We start from the raw sequence: 17,936 nt of genomic DNA, 5'->3' as shown, positions 1-17,936 counted from the left end.
CTCTACCCAGGGTGAGTCTTCCTCTCTCCAGGCTTCTTCTGTTGTCCCTAGGGCCTGGGACTCTAAAGGGCTGCCCTTGGTAAACACCGAAGCAAAGGCGGCATTCAGCATCTCTGCTTTTTCTGTGTTATTTGTAATCAGGGTGCCCATCCTGTTCACCAGCAGACCTGTGTTTTCCCTGATGTTCCTTTTGTTGTTTATATATTTGAAGAAATTTTTTCTTGTTATTTTTAACATCCCTTGCCAGAGTGCGTTCCAAACACGCCTTAGCTTTCCTTGTCGCATCTCTGCATTCCCTGACTACATTCCTGTATTTCTCCCAGGGGGCCTGTCCTTTTTTCCACATTCTGTATACCGCTGCCTTCTGCTTGAGCTTTGCCACAAGCTCCCGGCTCATCCACGCAGGTCTCCTGCCCCCTCTGCCTCCCTTCCTACACACAGGGATGCACTGTTGCTGGGCGTGGAGGAAGTGCCGCTTGAAAACTAACTAGCTCTCTTGGGCCCCCCTTTCCTTCTAGAGCTCTAGCCCATGGGATTCTTCCGAGGAGGTCTCTGAAGAGGCTAAAGTTGTCCCTCCTGAAGTCCCTTGTTGCAAGGCTACTTACAGCCCTGCCTTCTCCTCGTTGGATCAGAAAAAAAAGCAGAAAAAAAAAAAAAAGGCTGGTTGTTCCACAACAATCCGGAATGACATGGTCTATGTCCTGCAGATCATCCAGCTTTATTTTTAGTAGGGCTGATAAGTGATGGGGAAACGCATCCTGACACTTGGCAGGGTACTGAAATGCTATCACAGGCTTGTTACAGAAATGCCTTGGAGATTGAGTGGAGATTTTTACTTTAAACTTTAAATGAAGAAAAGAAAGATGTGGAAATAGGTAGCAGTGACAATTTTTGTGAGTATCATTGAATGCATAAATTGTCAGGAGGGTTTTAAATGGATGTGCTGTGACCAAAAAGCAGGCAAGTGAAAGAAACTACTTGAGCCTCTTAGAAAGTCCTAAACATTTCGATTCTAAATGTGTGTGAGAGTTGATGAAAAACATGATAGAGACTGAATAGATTTGCCCGTACCTAATTTTCATTGGACTGAATGCATTTTAAATGCTATTGTAAAAGTGTATTCTCTTTTTTTTTTTCTTTTTTATAGATAACATCAAATAAATGCAATTAGGTCAGTAAATACCAAAGAACAACAACAGAGGACTAATTTTGTTAAGTAATTCGTCAATTGGATTATAGTTATGGATAGAATCCCACATACTAAGTTATTGGAGGAATTCAAAATAACTTTTGTCTCTCCTGGTCACAAGAGAGATACTTAGGCTCTGAGTTTGGGAAGTAAAAATTGCTTTTAGTTGATTTGGTGTGTTTTCTCTTTTTCCCAAACAATCCATGTAAATTAAGACTATATAGCTGTTTATATAAGGAGCATAATTATTCAGAATTGTTATTGTGTTTAATTATTGTGAATATAAGTATAGCACTAGGAGTAGAAATACCTTTAGGAATAAAATGCTAGAAACTTTTTAACAGACTTTATCAATTTCATGAGCCATAAGAATTCAGTTTGGTCATGCCTGGTACTTTTAAACGAGTCCCATCAGAGAAATTCTTATTGATTCCCTTATCAGGCTGCATAAGTCCATGAGAATGTTGATCACAACCCAAAGGGAGCATTTTTATTATTCATAAGGTATAACAGTGAGTAATCCGTGTTCTCTTAATCTATATCCACCCTAATTGTGAGGTGTGAATAGTGGTCATTCTGGAAAACTTGCCTGTCACAACCTCCGGGTGGAGAAATACAGCTTTAGGCCAAGATGAATTTCATGAGAGAATTGGATTTTCTTGTGTTCTTGCTGCTACCAATAGCTTACTGCTGTCCTGAAAATACTCTATTATCATTCTCATTTCAGTTATAAGTAGACATTAAAGGGATATTGTTCGTTATTCAGATATACATCTTCTATAGATCTATTTGAAAACATAAAAGGATTTGGTGTCTTTGCAGATTTGTTTCCTATAACTCTAAGAGAGAATATATCTTTAACTGTTTATAAATCTAAAGATTATTGTATAACTAGCCAGTGGGTTTCATTTGCATTTCAGCTGTTAATGATAGCAAATGCATGGAAATCTGAACCACTTAGAGACTGAGCCTTGAGACTGCACACTTTTCTGGATTGACACTGGGTTGCTCAAACAGTACAGATAGATAGATTGATTTTATATGACTCAAATGTTCAGCAGCAACCAATATGAAAGGAGGCCGAGTTTGAAAGGGCACTGTAAAAATGATTTTTTTTTTAACAAATGCGAGTTTTGTGTGTACACATAGAGTGCAGGGGACAGAGTACCAGAAGGGAGAGAGATAAGGCAAAATCTGAGAAGTCTGCAGTTTATAGCTGAAGCAATATCATCTGCTAGAAATCTTTCATAAGAGAATTTGGCATAATTACAGAACATACACCCTAGTTCTTGTGCAAGGAGCTATGTCTGTTCTAACTCCTTCAGGTCAATTGAGTTTAAACCAGTTAGTTATCCAGGAAAAATGAAAAGTAGTGGTCAGCTTTTCCTGGGTATTTACTGTGCATATATGGAATTACAAGTGCTCAAACACACCTAAAAAGATGTCAAGCTGAATCTTTAACAGGCTCGTGTACGTGTTAGCAGCCTCCTAATTGGTGGTTCTGTTTCATTTCTCTTTACTAACTGGAGGATTCAGGACATGACGCTTTTGTTTAGTCTAGGTGTTATCAAAATTTATATCCTGCTAGAAAGTAGTGGGCTTTTGCTTGAGAGTTCAGAAGTTCAGTTTCGGACATTCACCCACACACATAAACCCAGTTATTTGCCACCTATTAACATTCACAATTCAAGATATCTTTTCACCTACAACATAATCCACCCCTTGCATCTGCATCTAGACTATTTAGATATTGTAATGATGCAGTCATTTGGTTAACAGACTATGGGTATCACTCAGGCTTGGACATACTACATTAAGTTAGGATTGGTAATTTATTTCCAGATGCAAAAAGGTAGAGATACATTTATTTTATGGGGTAATACTTTGCATATGGAACATATAGTCTGATTAATTCATTTACTTGCTGTATTCTATTGCACAATACTTCAGGTCTATAGAGTTAAAGGTTTCACTTCTTAATTTTAACTTTTTTTTGTGAGGCCTTTTCATCTGGATGGTGCTTTCGGGTAGGCTTTAGTCTATGATATTCCACCCCTTGGATTGTGTTGACACTATAATATGGTTATGTGGTTAATATGATGAGTATACAGCAATATCTCAAACTTCCTGTGAGTGCAGCAGTTTGCCCATCTCCCAGCTTAATTGCAGTGACTGACTCCAATCTGATGAGCCCATGTTGTGGCAACATCTGCTCTTGTCTCACAGGTGTTCTGGAGCAGGTGGATCAGTCCCCCAATAGGGTGTTGGAATCATCAAGAGGCACACTACATGCAACCACACAAAGTTATATGAAAATAATTAGTATAAAAACATTACATTTGAATGTGTTTCCATGTTTAGCAGCTATGCAATCCCCCTCTCCCCCCATATGGGGATATAGACAGGCAAAGTAATGTATAATCTTTTCTTTTTTTTGTAAATTTTTAAATAATGGGAAATGTGTGTTTTTTCTTGAAAATGACTGAATCAATATTTTAGCAAAACAACAAATCTTGACTGGAAGGAAATATGGAAAATTTATTCTTTCAAATATAAAAGTCAGAAAAAAATATAGCCATGAAAAAGACTGTGTTTGTCCAATCTTAATTTTTTAAAGAAAACCTTTATTTTGTTTTGAGCTCCTAAACATACTTATTCTTAGGGGCAAAGTCAGTATTGTCTGATGCTGGCTTGAAGAAACACTCAACACTGAAATGTTCAAGAAAAGTATGTTCCAGTCTAATCTTGGATTTCTTATGGTGCATAAAAAACAGCATTGTAATTTAATTGCTGTTTATTTCTTCTAATTAGCTTATTGTGCCATGGCATACTTACTGTTTTAGGAGATTGATTTCTATAGAATATTATCTCATAGAGCTCTTGCAAGCCTCTGTTAATTAGTATTTGTAAACTACTATGTGGTCCTTGGTTAGATGATGTTATAGACTTGCAAAGTGTTATGATTGGATTCTGAAAGGTTGAGAAACCTAGCTTTTAATACTATGTTTTAATGGAAGATACAATGTAGTTATTTCAGTCAAAAAAATGCAGTTTACCTGACAGTTTCTGTTAAACAGTGCTTTCTTTTGTGCTTCTCAGCTATCAGTAATTTCCCATAAAGCTCCTTATCCAAAGCCCACTGAAGCAACTAAGAGTCTGGGCACTGATTTCAACAACCTTCACTTGGGTCAGACCCATAGTGAACAACAGTGATTTTTCATGGGCATATCATTATTGATTGACTGACCCAAAATGCTAACAGAAATGAAATGCTGGCTGTGTAGGAGTCAGTGGCAAAATTCCTTTGCTTTTCCATAAGGCCACATCATGACCATCCTGACCCTGACTTGCAGACTGACTTCCCAGCTTGACCTCAGACCTGCCTCATCACCACTAGCTTGCCTGATGATCTGGAATCTTGGTCGAACTTGGCTACTGTCTCTGGGTCTGCTCTGCTCACCTTGCTCGGGTACTGTGGGATTGGGCCCTGGCTGGAGAGGCCCCTGCCCTGCTGGCCACATTATCACACTCGACCTCTGGCTCCCCACCCCTTAAGGAGTAGCAGCCCCTTGCTGCATCTTGACAACAAAATTCCAATATCACTAGTGTTGGTGAGGATAATGCACATAGAATGAAAATTGTGTGATAATTTAAGGTTATCAGATCTAGACCTGGTAACTTAAAGACTAAAGTTGTTTTTGCAAAATTAATTTAGTAAAAGTCACTGGAAAAGCTATCAATCCAATCTGTTTTTTTTTTTTTTTTCAGAATAAAATACCATAGGTACTAGAAGGCAAGTGAATAGTAAAATTAGGAAAATAATAATTAACAGCAATCTTTACAAATACACAGATGGAAGAGTGTATTTTTTTTAGTTCTTTCTATTTTTGCAGATCATATTTTTTGGAGGGGAGAAAGTGTTTTGCTTCTTTGTCATGGTAGTAAAACTATAGCAATAATGTTCTGAGCTGTCAGGCTTTGAAAGGTGAACAGTTGCATTTGGAGTGGTCTTTACACTGGTACAACAACTAGACTCAAATTTGCTATGATGTAACACTGAAAGATGACAGTTTGGGAGGGAGTAAATCCCCTGACAGGTATACGGAGACTTGAACAGCATCAAAGTGATACTTGTATAGTGTCAAGTCTTCCTTCATCCTCCCCTATATCCCCTATATCCAAATTGCAAGTCTAGCAAAGAATAAGAGTGTATTTGTATGATGGCAAGCATTTTTTTTATTTGGGTTATGAAATTGATGGATTTTTAGCTTGCAATATAAAAAAAAATGGTCATAGTTCTTCCAATTTCCTATTTTCTTTGTATATAAGACTTGCTATCACATCTTATTTTGTGAATAGTTTTTCACAACTGTAGAGTATAAAATTCTTATATTACACGTGCCTGATGAATCAAGAAGAGAAATTGAAGTCCAGGGGGGTTCACTGTTGAATGAAGTCGATGTAACAGAATTAGTTGTTAGATTATTATTATATTACTTTTAATGCTATTTTTATTTTTTTACTTTTTAATTTTATTATAGTTATTTTACTGTTTGTTCTTCTTTGATTTCTTTATAGAATCTGGACGATCGGGAAGTCCGAGACACAATGATCCTGCCAAGAATCCACCAGGTAAATATGAGTTCCACGATATATGCAGTCTAACCTGCTTTCCAAACAAAGTTACTACTGTTAATAATTAAAGAGAACATAATTAGTCAGCAATGTATTTTGCACTAGTAAGTGAAATCTGGGTAAACAGTGATTTTATTAGCTCTTTTGGATTGGCAATGAATTGTAGTTTCATTAACGCTTGTTAATATACCTGAGGACATATCTCATAAGTGAAACGTACTTTCTTACAGTCACTTATCTGATTTTAGTGACACTATTCTGCTAAATTATTTGAAGATAAAATACTAGTTGCTAAAATATACTTTAAGAAAAAAGTATCAGGACATCATCTTTTCCATATTCATAAATATTCTAGTAGGTGCATTTACATTTTTATTTGCTTATTTATGATGCTAGTACTACTGATTCAAACATTTGGAATATAAATTTTGATAATTTCCAAAACAAAAATTAACTGTTAAATGAGAAAAGAGATTATATTTTACTTTATACAAACCACAGTAAGCAATGCTCAGTGCGCATCACACATGCATACCATATGTGAGTATCCTCTTTGTAAAAGCAAAGAGCAGTGGAGCAGTGATGTATACAACATATAGATCCCAATAATTCTAAAGATAAATATATTGCGTTCATATTTATGTCATGTAATCTCCAATTTAGCCAAATGAGTTTATATAATAATTACAGATAGGAGACTTCCATGGAAGCCTTGGTTTCTCAATTGTCTATATAAATGGTATGTAGCTACATTACTAGGATAGCTGATAATGAAATTATCTTCACTGCACTGCTCCAAAGTGTGTCTGAATTTCTGTGGCAGGGAAAGTAAATCACATCTGCTTGTCTCAGAATACATAAGGAGATATCAGAATAGTAAATTGTTAACTACTAAAACCTGATTGCCTAACTGTAAATTGCTAAATATATATATTTCAGCATGTAAGTAAACAAAATAAAAAACAGGAGATAATGTGAAGTCACTACCAACAGGGCAAAAGTTAAGCCAAAAAGCTGTTCAGCAGAAATCGATTACTGACCATCCTATAATGAAATTGCTTTCTCCAGTTGATAGTGCTCTTAGCTTAATACTGACATAAAAATTGAAAAGGAAAATAAAGGAACTGACTTTTATATTGTTTTTATATGGCTAACTAGAAACTCATTATACTGCTTGCTAATTTTCATGGACATATTAAGGAATCTTTTTTTTTTCCTACAGACTCTCAAATTCTTTTAAACCTCTGTCTGAATTTTCGTTCTTGTTTCATCCTGTGATCTGCTTTAGGTATATTTTGATCTATTTTTTGAACTTTCTATGTTTATATTGTTAGATGCTCCATGTATTTTTGTATATTTATTTATTTGTTTTCTAATTATACCAATTATGCTGTTGTGATCTTTTTTCAGTGTACCTTGAAGATAGTTTTTTAAAATCTGGAGTGTTCAATGTGTTGCAACTTGTGAGGGCATCCAGAAGTAAGTTACCAATTATATTTAATTATTTACCACATGCTAAGAGCTTTATCCAAAGACTGCTAAAACAGAGTGAGGGTTTTCTATTAACATGAATGGAGTTTGCCTTGGGCCCAAAGATGGGTAGAAAATGCATAATGTTATGCAGAATTCTGATAACTTTGAGTACAATATTACAATTTATCTTACATGCATTTATAACAGAAGGCTTTCTTGGTCTCTTCAAATATGGAATGGAGTCTCTTATCTAAAGAGAAAATCATATTCTCATGCATGATTGCATGGACTGATATGACAATAATAGGTTTCATTACCTCCAGTAAATTTATTTTTGGGGATTTCAACTTTTTCTGGTTATTCTGCACATCCTTGAATTCTGCAAGCCATCTGATTATTCTTTTATCTTAGTTTTCTTTCTAATTCATAGCTCTAAAAGAAAAATTACATCATAGCAAGGATAGGGAAGATGACTAATGTATTATAAGCTAGTCTATTCTATTTAGAGCACTTGCTGTAATAATTGAGGTTTTAATTGCAGTAATTTGTTTGGGGATTGGAAAGAATATTAACGCCAGCACACGCAAAAACACAAAAGACATCATTAGTTATAAATATCAAAGTTCAGGTAAAGTTTTTGTTGTAGATAAAAAGTTCAATGTTGTATGTTTAATGAATATAAATGGAAGATCTGTTTTGTTGACATCTAAGAATTTAAAGTGATGCTATGACATAAAATAATGCATATTTTAGTGATGACATAATATATTGCCAAGATGATGACAGTGGAATGGTCCAGGAAAACCTCTTTCATGATTGGATGAGGGCAAGAACAAAAATGAGACAGAACTCTCCAAATATATCTGTCCTACATCTTACATGGGAGCTAATTTATACTAGGACAGGATGCTTAAGAAATGTAGTTAATTTAGCAAGGCTTAAGGTGTAAATCTCATTTAACATTTAACATTTAACATTTAACAATTATTATTTTTTCTTTTTTTGATGCAACAAAATATTGAACATCATGGTCCTGCAGTATTAAAACATGATGTTTTGTGTGTGTGTGTGTGTGTGTGTTTGCTCAAGGTGTAGTTTTGCCATTTTGAAGAAGTTGAGGATTTGCATATGTGAAATTCAGGTTTACTTGTAGTTGACAGATGTTTAAATACATTTTAAAGTATTTGGTCATTTAAAAAAGAATCAGTATTGTAGAGTAACATACTTTTTATCCATGCATTTTTTTAACCTCAGGCCACAATGGAATATGTGTGTTTGTGTGTAGGTGTACATAAACAAAGAGCATCTCTGTCATTGGGTGAAAGAGAAAGGAAGCACTACAATATGGTCTCAGTGCAGAAATCCACTTTTAATACAAATAAGAAAACACTAATGCATACGTGAATGAGTTTCTGTGTCTCCAAAAATGTTGCCTCCAGTTATATTATTTGCTCTAATAAAGGACATTAGCTCTCCCTATAAACCTTGCCTCATTTTGTAACTGTCCTTTTACAGAAGGCTTATCTTTGTATCATTTTTTGTCACTTCTTCACAGTGAGACAATTATTGAGACAATAGATATGTATGTTAAGTCTGCATAATTATTAAGGGATTTCTAGGGATGGTGAGGAGCAAATTCATTTTTAAGATATTTAAACATTGATAGAACTTGATTTCTGCAGGAGGCAGAAAAATAGATATATACAGTAACATCATGTTGTTTTCCAGTGCTTAAAGTTAAAATGGTAAAAAGATTAGAGATTATCTTTGACTCTTAGTGATGTGTTTTTCAGCAACTATAACCCAGGGAACTGGTATGAACTTCCCAATTGGAGAACTTCTGAACCAGCCATATTACCATGACATGAACTCAGGTGTAAACCTACATAGGTCACTATCCTCTCCACCAAGCAGGTAAAAACATGAAATAAATACTGATACAAAGCTGACATTAATGGTATGAGAAAAGCAATCCACAAATGCTATCAACAGCATAATGTTTTCTGATTTTTCATGGATTTTGTCAAGTAGAATATTTATATAGTCTATCATATATAGATAAGTAACTTAAGGGAAAAACCCACATCTTCCTATAATTTGAAATGGTGACATAACTGTGTGTTATTAACATTGATATCACAGATAACCCTTCTGTCAGGTTTTGAAAAGGTTACTAATGATCTATTAAAAAAGAGTAAAAAAAAAGAGTATTACATGCCCTTAAACTGCTACTCAGTAACAAAGAGATCTTATGGCTTGGAGAATACTAGAAGTGTTTAATGCTACTAGCTAATTTTATGCACAAAAGTTGTCTTTGAGAGCTCCTTCTTGGATTTCCTTCTTGACTGTTATGTTAGAACTGATATTCTTTCCTGTGGAATAGGTTTTAGGGCACATTAAGCAAACAGGTCGAACCGCAAGGGGTCTATATTCATAGCACCACCACTGCTTCCCCTTTAAGGGCAAGTACACCCAACAGAGTGGAGAACAGGAGAAACATGTAAGATAGGTAAACTCTTCAAACTCTTATTACCATTTTTGAGGTTCTCTGCGTGCCTGATAGAGCAAGATTTGGCCTCAAGAGGCCACTTCCCTGCTTCAGCATGCTCTGCTCTCTCTTTCCCCCACCTTCTTCCAGATTCTGAGAAACATTCCTTTCATACTCTCAAGAGAGGCAAGCAATACGATAGAGCTGAAGAATCTGCTATCTGCTCTCATTCCAAATCTAGCATGATGTGTTGTTACTCCTTGAAATCCCTTTGTTTTCTAAAGCTATCCTATAATACCATAATATTACAAATACTATGGAATCTCTCATACTGCAGGATTCTGCACCTTCAATGAACCAGGAAGTATTTAAGTAGTGAAACAGTTTTTTTTTTTTTTTAATATATTTTTAACAGGGCTAGAGTATTCTTCCACCAGCATTTAGTGTTTATTAAGCCCACATCTCTGGATTTAACTCCACTATTTTCAGCTTTACAGTTTACCTAGTGTGCTTAAAGAAGGACAGATTCATGCTCACAGCATTGTTTGATTACAAAAAATACACTGAATCCTTCATCCTTTTAGCAGTCTGCTTAGCATCTTCAGTATATACTGTTTTTTCCCTTATTGACACATTTGGAAAAGTTCCAGTCATACCTGGCTGACTTTATTATTAAGATCCCTTCAATGCTTTATTTTGTTTTCATTGATTTTCTGCAGTGTTTAACATTTTCATGATACAACATTTTTATAGCAGGTAACAGGAATTGGATCCTTGGTTGTGCAACTGAATGCTGGTAGATTTAGAACCTAATAGGGATTTTGCATACCATCCATTCATGCCATATCCAAACTGTAAGGACATATGAAAAATGTAAGCACACACCTACATTAGACATTATTATATAGCATATGCAATATTTTAATACATCAGATTTGAAATTTGCAACTTTTGCTTTTTATGCCTGAAGTACTTTCTGTTGAAATACTTGTTGAAATTCAAATGTACCACTACTAGCTGCATATCATATTTACTACCAAATCTTTCATTATTTCAACAGCAAACGTTTCAGAAGTATTTCTATAGATGAGAATATGGAACCAAGCCCAACAGGAGACTTTTATCCTTCACCAAATTCACCAGCTCCTGGGAATCGGACATGGCATGAAAGAGATCAAGGTGAGTAATATGGGGCAAATTAATCCCAAAGTTTTGAAACATATAATAATTCTCCACATCTACCTTTTCAGTCGTTGCAATAAATGTTGCTTTTAAATAATGCTTTTTTAAAGGAATCATGTATTTTCTATGTAGTATATATTTGTTGATTTTTAAAAAATATAATTAAAAAAACAACAATCAAAGGTGCATAGCATGAACAGACACATAGCTTTTTCCACCTGGTTGACTGCGATATTGTTATCAAAATATTTATTGCAAATGAAATAATCTATATTGCCTATACTTTATAAAAGAATGTTGCAGTGGGATTGTGAGTAAAATATTTTGAGCTTTCTCTAACTTTCTCTAAAGAGCCTTCATGTAGCTCTGAGAGACTACATTTGAATGCTAAGGTGTGTTAATATATATTTCCATTTTGGGTAATCAGAAGCAAGTTTGTTTGGAGAAGAAAATTATGATTGCCAAAAGTAAATTTAATTTTCATAACTTTCTCTGATATTACATTGATGTTTCATGAACCTTAATGTCAGTGTAGACTTTTCCCTTCTCTTTGTGATGTGAAAGAATATTCCAACATATAGGCATTTGTACACTGTGTTGTTTAGTGGGTCTTCTGTTTGAGGCTCTGTAGGTTTTTTTTTTGTAAAATCTATAAAATATGCAGTTTGGCATGTAAAAGGGAAACAGAGCAAAAGACATGTAGTTCCTTTCTTTGCTGCTCTTCATGATGTTCGCCTTCCTCTGTATGCACTCCTCTCACCTCTTTGGTTTTGACTGACTCTTTGGGGTGCTCTTGCTGTTTATGTTGCCTTAGGGTTTTTTTACTTGTACTTTTCTGCCTTTAGATGTTCTCTTTTATCTTTGTGTGCATGGTAACATGTGCTCAGAAATTTAATTTAACTGTATTTTATTTTCATTTATTTTAGTGATACTTAGTCTCTTTTTAATCTGTTTCTCCTTGCCTTTATATTCTAACTCTGTGTTTCATGAGTTGAATATGGAAGGAATTCTTTTATATTCTCATCATTAGTCTGTCTTTTTGTTAACTTCCTCTCTCATAAAGTTGTTTCAAGAGACTGGATTTGTTTGTTTGTTTCCTTCATTTTTCTATACATTCCTTCTCATGGGTCTATTGTATTTTCTTTTTTCTTTTTTTTTTAATCTGTTTCCAGCATTATCTGCTGATCTTAAAAAAATCTAGCCTGTGACATAAGAACAGCAAGGCAATAGAATTGCTTTTCAGCCCCCAGAAGGTATCCTTAGTACGAACATTCTCCTTTATGAATGTGGTCTGTTTTGCCATGATATGTCTATTGCCATTTTTCATGTGAAACAATATTGTACCTCAGCTCTTTTTTTGTTTTTTAAATACTTTTTTGTTATTGTTTGTGGGGGAAAAATAGTCCCAGTGCTCTTCTCAGAAGTGGTCTCTGCATATCCCCACTTGTGGAATGTAGTCCTGTTGTGCTGCTGAGTGAGCTGTAAGGGATTCTCAGAATGCAATGCCTCTTGGGCTGCCTGAGTCCCAGTTCTGCTGAGCCAGATTTTTACAGTTGATCTCTGCAGTCTCCAACTATCTAAATTCCTTATTATTCACTGGTCATTTTTTTGCTGCTAAAAACTATACTTTGTGAATAGACTCTTAGCTTGTTTGCTTTTTACCAGCCTTCTTCATTTTAATAGTAACAAACAATTTTATTGTGTGGATTACTTAAGTAATTTTACAGAGAACCCTTTGCCATTGGGTAGTTAGAATTTTGGACTGTAACTACAGTCTTTGTCTCTCTTTGGGTTCAGTAAAATTTTCCTCGTATCACACTCTACTTATTAGCTATAAAAATCCAGGCTTTGACCTTTGACCTTTTACATTTAACAGACCTCTTTCTGTCATGCTGTTGTCCAAAAAGCAAATTTGCTGCCCAGTGTTCAATGAGTCAATAATCACACACTCAGGAGAGAGATTTGCTTGTTTATTTTGGAGTTTCACAAGGCTGGGTTCTCTGTGATTTCTCACAAATTGAGCACACTCCCAACTTTCCAAACTATATTTACATACTCAGTAATTATCCCAAGTACATCCCTCTTACACTGATTGGTTATTAATTTTCATACAATTATAATTTTGCTTACTCATTGTGCCTGCTATTGCACATGCTCAGGGGAAGTGTCTTCACCAGGGCAAGGGTCTTTTTGACTGATGGGCGTGATTTTTAGCATTATAATGAAGGCAGTTCACTTAAGGAGACATGGACCTTGGGTTTTCTTGCCAAGTTTGCAAAGTGTTAAAAAACATTCTCATTTTAATAAGCAGCTCCAGGTTGTCCTTGGTTAAAGAATGCTAACCGCCTGCTCTGTCTGCTCTACTGATAAGCTTCCTCCCATCCTAATCCTGCAACAGTACTACTTCTGAATAGGTTTTGATAATGCTTCCAAGATGTTTTCATTTTATAGATTATTTTGGGAAAGTTGGGTGTATGCAGATATAATTCAGAGTAAAAATAAGTAAGCGTACCTGGAAAAATGGAAAATCTAAATGGCATTAGGTTAGCCAAATCCAAAACACATATGATTGATAATGACCACTAGTTTTATTTTCCTATGCTCTAACACTGTTATAAACGCTGTCCTAAACATAGTCTATTATTTCTATCAGTCAGCTGCTTCGAATTAGAACGAGAGACTGTACATTTGTGAGATAAAAATGTGTCTATTTTTAAAAATCAATATAGCATTCAAAAGTAATTTCTATAATCTGGCTTCAATAAAGGCAAATAAATATTTATGGAAGAAAGAAAAAGCTTATGAAGACACTGTACTGCCTTGGTGTTTTACTTTATTGGCTTGGGAATGTTTGGGAATACTATAAAGATATATGTATAATTACTGGAAGTTGGGTAGCAGTTTCTAAACCAGAGATTTTTATTGTTCTCATTGTCTTACAGTCTTTTCTTCTTGAGAATATATACAGTTAATCATTGTAGGGAGATTGTGGTGCTATTCTTGCTGCTACATTAAAAATATTTAAAAATATATACTATTCACACGATTTTTAAGAAACAAATATGAACTCTCCTTCCTACAGTTACCATATATTTCAAAAAATAAAAAGGCATGTAATTATAATTGCAAATATTGATCCTAAGATACTATTATAAACCTTCCAAATAGCTAACACTCCAAAAAATCTCCAAGCCTAATCAAAACAGAAGCTATGTAATAGCAAGGTTTATAACTTAGTTATAACTTAGCCCTAAATTGACATTTAGGAGTGAAGGTTCTGTTCCTGCTGTCAGGCCTTGTACAAGCTATTTGTTTTCTCCTTTACCTTAGTTTTTCTGTTTGAATGTCTGATTGATTTCTGTAGTGCCTGGATCATGTATTAGGTACATATTTGCCAATTGAAAATATATCCAGATCTAAAAAAGTTGTGTGCTGTAAAACTTAGTTTTCCCAGACTGCCGTTGAAGAATTCTGAATGTGTTTCCATGTCAAACAAAATTGATTTCCTGCAGTCAATAATAATATTTTGAAACAGATTGAAATTGATGCACAATTAAACTTGCAGATTATTTTTGAAATTCTGAGCAGAATACAATTTAATGTGATAAAAAGCCTCTCATAATCGGAAAAGAGAGTTGCATTAAAAATGTTACAAACAAGCTATTAGTACCATGGAGAAGTGTTATCTTTTGTAGCTGATTGATAGGTAACAAACTGTTGATGAACATTTTGATTTATTATCTGGTAAGTGAGACTTCTGTCTTAACTGAAACCAAACAGGAATATCTTAAGAGTTGAGTGCAATATATACATATGCCTTCCCTTCTAAAAGCTAGTTTAGAAAAATACATTAACATAGTAACAGGCAAATTCAGTAGTCATTCTTGAGAACTAATTTACTGTTGTAGTATTACAACATTGTGTATGCTGTAAACAAAAAAGCAGGCATTATCAGGAATCCATATTTTCATGGTAAAAGCAAAGGGACTTATGCGGAATTCTGTAGTGTTTAACAATATTGAATGTTGATATACAATGAAGTGAATTTTATTTTTACAGTTTCTTCATGTTCAGTCTCCTATACCTCACCCACATCTGCCAACAGTCAAGAGTCAAGATGCCAACATACCATTAAACCTAAACAACTGGACCCCCTCCACCTGTTCATTGCTCAGGTGCTGCTGGACTGTCCGCTCTCAGATCCAAGGCCCCCTTTGCTGAAAACTTGCCCCCCTTTTCTTTCTCCCCATGTGCTGGATACTCCTTACCTATTTTCTTTGAAGAACCGTATAATATGTTATAATCCTTTAACTTGGCAGTGGCCCTGAACAACCTTTGACTGAAGTCAATGGTAAAATTTTAATGTCCTGTACTGGAAATTTGAAGCAATATTTCACTTGGTATTCACTATATGTAATTGGTCTATTCAAATGTTATTGAACAGATGTTTTATTAGTGTACTTGTTACTGATCAGGTCCTTAGTATATCATAAAATGTAAGATAAGTATTATTTTGTATGAGGGCCTGTAGTGAGGACACCTGTAGAAGACCTGTTGAGGAGTCAGTGACTGGCAGAATACATGGTAGCAGCCCCAACATGTGCCCTCTACACACTGACCAAATTCCCATCAGGGCCAGGCAGGCCTATTCCATTTCGTAACTGCTTCCTGGACAGTAGCTATACAAGGTTAGCACAGCTGAGATAAGGACATAACTCTAGCAGATTTAAGGGGCCCTTAGGATACAATGAGGTGCATCTTCCAGCTGGAGTCCAGTCACTAGTGATGTCCCCCACTGGTCGATACTTGGGCCAATACCATTTAACATCTTCATTAAAAACCTGAATGATATGGCAGAGTGTACACTCAGCAAGTCTGTAGACAATACAAAGATAGGAGGAGTGGCTGATACACCTGATGGCTCTGCTGCCATTGAGATGGACCTGGACAAGCTGGAGAGATGGACAGAGAGGAACCTCATGAAGTTCAACAAAAAGGCAAGTGCAGGGTCCTGCACCTAGGGAGGAATTACCCTCCAGGACAAGCTGGTCATTGACCTACTGTAGAGCAGCTCTCCAGTGAAGGACCCGGGAGTCCTGGTGGACAAGAAGTTGACCATGAGACAGCAAAATGCTAGGGTTATAATAGCCACAAACCTCTTTCTTAACAGAATACTGAATCCAGGTGTGTGTGACCTCCAAAACCTGAAAGTTCATAATAAAGCATATATATATATATTTCATCAAAAGGTGCTGGGATATTTTGTGTCTTTGTTAATACAGGTTCTGGCAGTTTCCTGTCCTCCTATCCATCGAGTACCTAAAAATATAACCTCTTGATTTTGTCCTTGCTGTTTTGAGTCAGGAATGCTAGTATTTAATTCTTGTAAGTGCTGGACAATAGCGTCCATTTTCTCATCTGGTCCTCTGATTAGAATATAATCTATATACTGTAAAATAATTGCTTCAGGTGGGAGGATGATTGATTCTAATTCCTTAGCTATAATATCATGTTTAATAATTTGGGGTAGATGATTAAAGGTGTATTGTATTCCACTCCAAGTAAAAGCAAACTTTGGTTTATTTTGCTTTTGTTTCGGGTTCATAAAGAACATATCTTTTATATCTAACACCCCCATCCAAGGAAAGGCACGTTCATGTATTGTATTAACTATATCTATTATGCTAGGAACAGCACCTGTTAAAGAGCCAGTTGCTCTATTTAAATCCCTATAGTCAATAGTCAGGTGCCATGTCCCATCTGTTTTTTTAACAGGCTGTATTGGGCTGTTATATGGTGAATATTTTTTTTCAATAATACCTTGTTGCTCTAATTATTTGACTAATTCTGTCACAGGTTTTATGGCAGGAGCAGGTAGCTTAAACTGAGGAATGTTAACTGGTTTGCTGTTAGGCAGGAGTGGGGCTATTTGTAGGAGATTAATAGGCTTAATCATGCGGAGATTAGTTTTTCCTGTAACTGAAGGAGTGCCAATTTCCCATTAGCCTTAGTTCTTTATCCAAGACTCTCCTTTCAGGATATTAATTCCCAAAATATTCATTTTGCCCAATAATAAGGTTTTTATGCTACATACATTGGAAAATATAAATACCATAAAATGGAATGTGTATGACAATTATCCTACATACTTGACTGTAGATGTTCCATTAAAAAGTGCAATAAAGAATATGTTGCTGTTTAAGGAGCAGATAATGTTGTGATGTTCTGTAAGGCTTACTGTTTGGCTACGCTGGTATGAAAAGGATGTAGGTTTGTGTTTTCTTTTTGACAGAGCAGAGGAATAATATTCATTCATGTGTTGGAAAGAAATAGTTGGCTGGCTAAACAAGATTTTATAAAAAGACCTGTAAACATAAATATTTTCAGTTTACAAAATTATTTGTCCTGAAGTGTAACACCAGGCTTCTAGGGTAATTTAAATGTTACACTGTCCTTCCATTTCAGATATGCCTTCTCTTACAATGAAGAAACCTGAAAAGCCTTTGTTAGTCCTACATCTCCCCAGGATTCTTCACCAAGACTGAACACTTTTCCCCAGCACCACCATCCAGGAGTCCCAGGAGTTGCACACAGTGGTGAGGGCTATGGAGAAGGATGAAATACCTTCCTATTTATTTGGTCTCTTTGATGAAGTTTTTGCAGCTTTTCTTAGAGACTCAATCTCATATTACTATATAACTGATGAGCGTGGAAAGGGAATTAAATAAATGTGTTGTAGATTGTGTGGTTTCCTTGCAAGACTCTTCATTAGATATAACTTGACTGTTTCAAGTCACTGGAAAGGACTAAGATAAGCCAGTGAATAAAATAAGCCAACTGCATGAAGAAATTGACAGAGGAGAACTCCTCCTAATCTTTCCTCCCTCCATTTGTATCTTTTTTTTATTGTTGTTACTGAGTGTATTATATTATATACCTTAATATGTAAGATTTCACTCAGTTTCATAC

At 35.4% G+C, this 17,936-nt stretch overlaps 1 pseudogene; it reads left to right on the top strand.

Moving 5' to 3' along the window:
- Nucleotides 1-17,586, top strand: part of LOC104580565 (nuclear factor 1 B-type-like) — a 63,681-nt pseudogene extending 46,095 nt beyond the window's left edge.
- The last annotated feature ends 350 nt before the right edge of the window (nucleotides 17,587-17,936 follow it).

Source organism: Tinamus guttatus, unplaced genomic scaffold, assembly GCF_059628265.1.
Source record: "Tinamus guttatus ecotype Peru unplaced genomic scaffold, ASM5962826v1 Tinamus_guttatus_pri_ptg000322l, whole genome shotgun sequence".
NCBI classification, from domain to species: domain Eukaryota; kingdom Metazoa; phylum Chordata; class Aves; order Tinamiformes; family Tinamidae; genus Tinamus; species Tinamus guttatus.
This window is presented reverse-complemented; position numbering and strand designations above follow the sequence as displayed.